Source organism: Triticum aestivum, chromosome 7B (genome assembly GCF_018294505.1).
Source record: "Triticum aestivum cultivar Chinese Spring chromosome 7B, IWGSC CS RefSeq v2.1, whole genome shotgun sequence".
NCBI classification, from domain to species: domain Eukaryota; kingdom Viridiplantae; phylum Streptophyta; class Magnoliopsida; order Poales; family Poaceae; genus Triticum; species Triticum aestivum.
In genome coordinates, this window is record NC_057813.1 from 664,841,356 (window position 1) to 664,849,135 (window position 7,780).

Below are 7,780 nucleotides of genomic sequence, written 5' to 3' on the forward strand. Positions count from 1 at the left end.
CCCATCCCTTTTCTTGAGCTTGGAGTTCAAAGGATTTGGCAACTTTTTCTTGGGAAAGGTCTTGGGAAACCTTGGTTTATCTTCTCTCTTCTCATAAGGGCAATCATTGGAGAAGTGGTTGGTTGCTTCACAGTTGTAGCATTTTCTCACTTTCTTCTTCTGGAATCTTCCCTTGAATTTTCCCGCGCTAAACTTCTTGAAAAAGAGAGCAATGTCTTCATATGAAGGGCTCTCATTGGAGTCAATCTCATCACCATCTTCATCATCGTCATCTTCTTCTTCTTCACTTTGCTCTTCTTCATGTACATGCTTGGCCTTAAATGAGAGATTGATCTTTGATGTTGAGGTATCATGCATGGCAAGATGTTTTGTAGCATTTGACTTTAACTCTTCAAATAGTTGGAAGGTTGATATGATGTCATCTGGAGTCATTTCCTTTAATCCATGGTGTTGTATTATGTCCCACACCATTTGGTGATGATATGGAGCAAGAGCATGAAGCAACTTGTCCATGAGAAATTGCTTAGTCAAGTTCAATCCATCTTCTGTCTTGGCACACTCACAAGACTCGATGTCAGCGGTGAGAGTCATGAAACGCTCAAGGAGATTCTTGGGAGATTCACCTTTTTCAATACAATAGTTTTGCAATTGACCCTTGGCAATTTCATATTGAGCAACCGAAGAGTGGAGGTACCAGTCTTGGTCCTCACAATGGTATCCCATAATTCCTTGGCACTTGTGATGTGTATGTATGGTCTCCTTTGCTTGTTAGTCATACCGCTCCTTATGCACATGGTTGCTGTGTCGTTGAGATTCTTGTTGTATATATCTCTTGGTGTAAGATTCTTCTAGTCAACAGCGTGGTAACCATACTTCAAGATCTCCAACATCTCATCATTCCCATATCGAAGATGATCATGCATAGCAACCCTCCACAAAGCAAAATCGGTAGCTTCGTCAAGTAAAGGAGGTTTGCCTTGAGGGTTATACTTTGGTTTCTCTATTTGAGGTCTTGCATAAAGCCAAGGAACACTGGAGTGTTCATTACTAGGAGGTTATTGGCCAAATGAAGGAGTAGGCACTGTTGGCCTCGAGGCCGCACCACCAGAAAGTGGTGCAAGCATCATGGTCAATGTGGCTAGTCTCATTTGGACCAAGGCCTGAAGAGAAGCATCATGCTCCTCTTTTTGCTTAGCAAGTGCCCGTTCCAGATCCTCAGAAGTGAAGGACTTGACTTCCATGGAAGCCGTGCCCTTATCCTTCGGATCCGCAACAAGGGGAGTCCCATCGGGGTTCATCTCGCTCTAGGGCGGTTAAGCCACAAGAATAGAGCACGAGGCTCTGATAACAATTGAAAGGATCGAGATGGACCTAGAGGGGGGATGAATACAATTAAAAAAATTAATTGTAACTTAGCAATTTTAGGCAATAATGTGGAATACGAAAGTGAGCCTAACAAATGCAAGTATGATGCTAAGAGCTAAGCAAGGTAAACAAGTAACACAAGTAGGAGAGTAAGCAAGCACAATATGATATAAGTAAAGACTAGGAGACAAGCAACCACGAGTAGGAAGTTGTGGTTAGGGATAACCGCAACTCCGAGAGACGAGGATGTATGCCGATGTTCACTTCCTTGGAGGGAAGCTATGTTATCGTTAGAGAGATGGATGTTACCACGAAAGCACACCAATGCCATGAAGGCCCACCCTATTCTCCCTTTGATACAACACCACGAAGGCGTTTCTCAAACACTAGTGGTAGACCTTGGGGTGGTCTCCAAACCCTCACAAACTTTCTGGGGGTAATCACAATGGCCGATTCCTCACCGAATGAATCCTACCGCCTAGGAGTCTCCAACCTCCAAGAGTAACAAGAACGGTGGGGAAAAGCTCAAGACTTGCTCAAATCACAAATTCCTTTGGTTCAAAGAAGGGGAAGGATCGGATCTATCACTTTTGTGGATCACTTCTCTCAAATGCTCCCATATCCCATAGGGGTCTAAGATTTGGAGGAGGAGAGTGAGAGAGAGAGAGAGAGTAAAAAGTGTTCTTGAGGATGTTTGAAGCGAATGGTCAACCCTCCCATTGGATAGGAGAGAGATATTTATAGTATGCCACAATAAGTGGCCGTTGGGACCAAAACAACATAGCAGTGTTGGACGTTCGATACACATCGGACGATCGAGGGCTCGGCAGACACCGGACATCCGATGTTTTGGCTCGGTATAGAAGGTACCGGACGGCTGGAGGATCCCGGACGTCCGATGTTTTGGCTCGGTATAGAAGGTACCGGATGACCGGAGGATCCCGGACGTCCGATGTTTTGGCTCGGTAGAGAAGGTACTAGACGACCGGATGATCCCGAACATCCGATGTATTGGCTCAGTATAGAAGGTACCGGACGTCTAGTGGACGCTGGCCATCTAATGTTTTTGTACTGATGAGGAGAAGTCAGACATCCGGTGGAAACCAAAAATCTGATGTTTTGGCTCTGGAAAGGAGGTACCGGACGTCCGGTGAATAACGGTCGTTCGACACGCATCGGTCGTCCGACAGAACCAAGGCACAGAAGATGAGATCCTAAAGTAGATCATTTGAGCAAGACTTTTAGAGAGACCGCATGTTCCCTTCTTAATAGTGCGGGATCCCTATACTCAAGAACAAGCATAAAAAGGTGCCTAAGCCAGTAGACTTGTTTCTTCGTTCTTGAGGAAGATAAATATTTCCAAAGTCATAATCCACACACACATGATCCCGAGGGGACAAAAACCTGAGATATACTTGACAAAGTTTGTTAGTCCCCCTATGAGTATATTGTCATCAACATCAAAATAAGATTAAGGGCATGATTGCACTTTCAATCTCTCCCTTTTTGGTAGTTGATGACAATATACACATAGTACAGAAGAAACAAGGTTGTTCTATGATTAAGACAGATTTATTGAAGAGCTCCCCCTCTCAGTGATAATCATTGCGAACATTATATGGAGAGCTCCCCCTCTCAGTGATAATCATTGCGAACATTATATGGAGAGCTCCCCCTCATAGTGACAACCATTAAAAATTTATGAGCAAAATAAAACAAACTCTCAAACATAACCATCACAAGAGCACATCAACACAATATCATCATATTTCTTCATACATAAAACTTAGTGGTTCAACATAAGACATAGATAAAGTCATACACCTACTCAATAATGGTTCAACATAAGATAAGTTTTAACATAAATAGATTATAGTACTAGTTCTCCCCCTTGGCATCAAGTACCCAAAAGGGACAGAGAGAAATGAACAAACAGTCACAGATCATCATCATCATCATCATCGTTAGGATCTCCACTACCACCAGTATCGTTGAAGAAATCAGCCCACTTAGGCCCTGGCAGGAAAGCAAAATCTGAAGGAGGAGCCACTCCATGACGGTGATTGTCACTAACATCGGGAGCTCTAGAGTCACGCATACGAGACTTCAAGGCATTCTTGGAGGTGATCAACCGAGTGACAACATCATGGTTTTCAGTGCAGGAGAAGGTGAAGGCCTTCATCATGGCAGAGTGAGCCTTTCTAAGAAAACAGGCAAGACGTCCAACCGACGCAGAGCTGGAAGTGGAGGGATGCGACTGAGCAGCAGACCTACAAGCAGGGGCAGACTTGGAGGAACCCTTGGGAGCAAAATCGTTGGCCATGTGAGGAGGAATAATCCACTTCTCATGCACATGAGTGCGGACAAGAGAGAATGGAGCCACACTTTCAATAAGAGCATGGATGAATGGAGCATGAGGGAAGGCACGCTTATACTGAAAGCTAGCAAGAAGGATTTCATGCCATAGAAAATGAGGAATATTTATCTTCCCTTTGGGAGACTCATGAAGGCGCGACATAAGATCAATGCAATAGCTGCCACAAGATCCCTTGTCACCCATTTTGGGATAGATGGTGCGAATGACGCATTGGTAAATGATGTAGTAAGGAGATATCCAAATGGAAACTTGATTCAGATTCTTCATCTTTTCCTCCTCAGAAAGTTCATCTAGCTCCTTAAGAAGATAGCCACAAGCCTCAACTGCTTTGGGTTTGTGATTGGGGTCATCTTTATGGATCTTGAATCCAATGTCAGGAAACCCAAGAGCAGCGACAAACTGAGCATAAGTGGAAGTGAGATCGATGTCAAAGGTCATCCAGGTGATCGTCTTGTTGGGAGCAAATAAGCAAGTGGCATAAAACTGATGTATAGCAGCTTGGTTAAAATCATGTTGAAATGCAAATGGAGCAGCAAGACTGGATGACTCAATTAGCTCAATTGCACCCGGGTACTTCACTGGATGTTTCCGAATATGTGCTAAGTCAATGAAGTGGTGCAGAGAGATACCCCTTGGGAGGACAACATAGGTGTTGATATCTGCCTGAACATTTGTGCAGAACCGTTGATCCAGAGAGTCTTCAACCACCTCAAATTGATCAACATCATGTCAGAACTTAAGATATGTAGGCTTGGGCACTTTGGTGAAATCCTTGAGGACATGCACATGAAGTTGAGGAGCCTCAAGGGGTATGTGACGACCATCTGCATGCGGCTGATCGGGAGGAGGAGCAGGCATATGGGTGGCCCTTCGAGAACCACTGGGGCGGACAAAAATACCACTTGCACACCACGCTCCTCATCTTCCATTTCTTCTTCATAGTCAGCACTCTCAGTAGAGGAGGACTCCTCAATCACAGGACGTTTCCCAGCATGCTTGCACGGACGCTGCTCCTCTTGAGAGTCATCAGAACCACCTCGACGAGAGGCGCGAATAGAGGTACCCCTGACATACTTGCGAGCAGTGTGCTTGGTTTTCACCATCATGAGACGAACCTCTCAAGATCAGGATGAGGAGCAATGGAGAGAGGCTGGGGGCACGGCGAAACAACTCCCCCAGCGATGGCGAGGAAAAATCGCCCCTCGCAGCGTGGCGGCGGTCACAGTCGCAGGGTAGGGAAGAAAAGGATAGGGCAACTGCCCAGACAGGCCCGACCCCGAAGAATACATATGGGCCGCAAACGTCATCGGATGACCAACAGAGGTCGGACGTCCGGGCACAGGTGAACGTGCCAGGCGACTGACGACTGAGCAGAGTCGGAAGTCCGAGACCTGGGGAGTAATTTGGGCTGGGCACGGATGCAGCACAGCATTCGGACAACCGAGCAGTATCGGACGACCGGATACTTATGAGTGATCGGATGTCCGATAAATGTCGGATGACCAGTGGCAAGAAGTTTTGACAGAAAATGTTAGACAAATCTAGATGAACCAATAATGCAAGAATGGGTGGATGAAAAAAGTATATCGGCACACAGTCATGGAGGACACCATAAGATTAACAGCTAGACACACATGGTATGAACCCAAAACATGATTAGGCACTACTTCTCTGGGGAGAGCCAGTGGCCAAGGGCCACCATGTGTGAGTATGTGTGTCTTGATGCCGCGAAGATAATGTCTTGGGCACAAAAACACTACTCCATCATTTTAAATTACCATAGTTTGAGGAACAATAGTAACTTTGATAGTGTTGGTTCTTTTTATGCATTATATATATAGGGTGAGAGAGCTCATGAGTTGAGTGTCTCCCCCTAAACATATGCCTAAATCATAACAAGACATTACGTAAATGCATGGATGGGTACTAGATTTCACATAATGTTGTCAAGCTCCAAGATACCAAGTTCATGCCTAAGTTGACAAAACCTTGCCTCATCCAATGGCTTGGTGAAAATGTCTGCAAGTTGCATATCTTTAGCAAGATGAGAAATATAAATGTCTCCCTTTTCCACATGATCTCTCAAGAAATGATACCTAATATCAATGTGCTTGGTGCGAGTATGATCTTTGGGATTCTCAGCAATATTGATGGCAGTTTCATTATCACATAGAAGAGGCACATGTATAGGTGATACCATAATCCTTCAAAGTTTGCCTCATCCATAGTAATAGAGTTTCACAAGTGGCGGTTGCAATGTATTCGACTTTGGTGGTGGAGAGGGCGACACAATTTTGCTTCTTCAAGGACCAACTTACCAAGGAGCGTCAAAGAAATTGACATGCACCGGAGGTGGACTTCCATCCCACTTTTTCTCCATCCCAATCCGCATCCGTGTACCCAATGAGATCAAACTTAGAATTCTTGGGGTACCATAGGCCCAACTTTGTGGTGTGAACAAGGTATCTAAGAATATGCTTAACCACCTTATGATGACTTTCCCTAGGGGAAGCTTGAAATCTAGCACACATGCACAAATTGAACATGATGTCTAGTCTAGATGCACAAAGATAAAGCAATGAACCAATCATAGAGCGGTAAATAGGTGGGTCGAAAGGGATACCGTTTGTGTCTTCAGTGAGTACAATCTTTGTTGGCATGGGTGTCTTACATGGGTTAGCATTTGTCATGTCAAACTTCTGTAGAATATCCTTGCCATATTTTGTTTGAGATAATAAAATTCTTTATTGAAATTGTTTTATTTGAAATCCGAGAAAGGACTTCAAATCCGCATTGAGTGACATTTCAAAGTTCTTGGTCATGGAAGCCACAAAATTCTTTCACAAATGAATGTTAGGAGAACCAAAAATGATATCATCTACATAGATTTGGCATAAGATCAAATCACCCTTATCCCTCTTAGTAAAAAGAGTGGGATTAGTCACCCTTCTCACAAAACCATCATCGAGTAAAAACTTCTTAAGATGATCATACCAAGCATGAGGTGCTTGTTTAAGGCCTTACAAAGCCTTGTGAAGTTTATACACATAGTCTTTGTGGTCGGGATCAACAAATACATATACTTCTTCTTGTAGAGGACCATTAAGGAAAGCACTCTTCACATCCATTTGATGTAATGTAAAACCATTGAAAGCAGCATAAGCAAGTAAGATGCGAATAGATTCATGATGGGCAATGGGAGCAAAGGTCTCATCAAAGTCCAAACCTTCAACTTGAGAGTACCCTTGTGCCACTAACCTTGCCTTGTTGTGGATGATTACACCATTCTCATCTTGCTTGTTCTTGAAAATCCATTTTGTTCCAATGACATTGTGTTCCGTAGTTGGCCTCTTGACTAATGACCACACTTGGTTGTGTTCAAAACTATTCAACTCTTCTTGCATAGCAATGATCCAATCATTGTCCATCAATGCATCTTTTACCTTAAGTGGCTCAACACTAGAGACAAACAAGAAGTGAGCACAAAAGTTTATCAAATGTTTACAAGTGACTCTACTTTTCGATATTCCGGTAAGAATTTGATCAACATCAACATGACCGGCCACTCGGGGCATGATGGAGGTTAGGGTTTCGTGAGGTTAAACTTCATGCCCATCATCCACATCCTCAACATATGGATCATTAAAGTGTGGTGGAAGATCTTCTTCTTCATATTGCATTTGTTGAGGTTCCTCATCAATGATTGCATTTTCTTGTTCTTGCTCTTGGTGATGATCTTGCTCTTGAAGGTGATCATGGTGAGGGACTTGATCATCTTCTTGTACCTGAACTATGTGCATCGGTTGATCAATAGGGGCTTGTGGTGGTATGGGTGTTGGAGTGGTTTGATGATGTGTGAAACTTCCATCTTCTTCTTCATCATCGTGAGGTTCTTGTTCCATGGGAAGAAGAGCACCAACACCCATGGTCAAAATATCTTGAGAAGAATCTTCTTCACCTACATCAATTAGATCAACTTGCTCCCCATGGGAGCCATTAAATTCATCAAACACCACGTCACAAGTTTATACAACACAT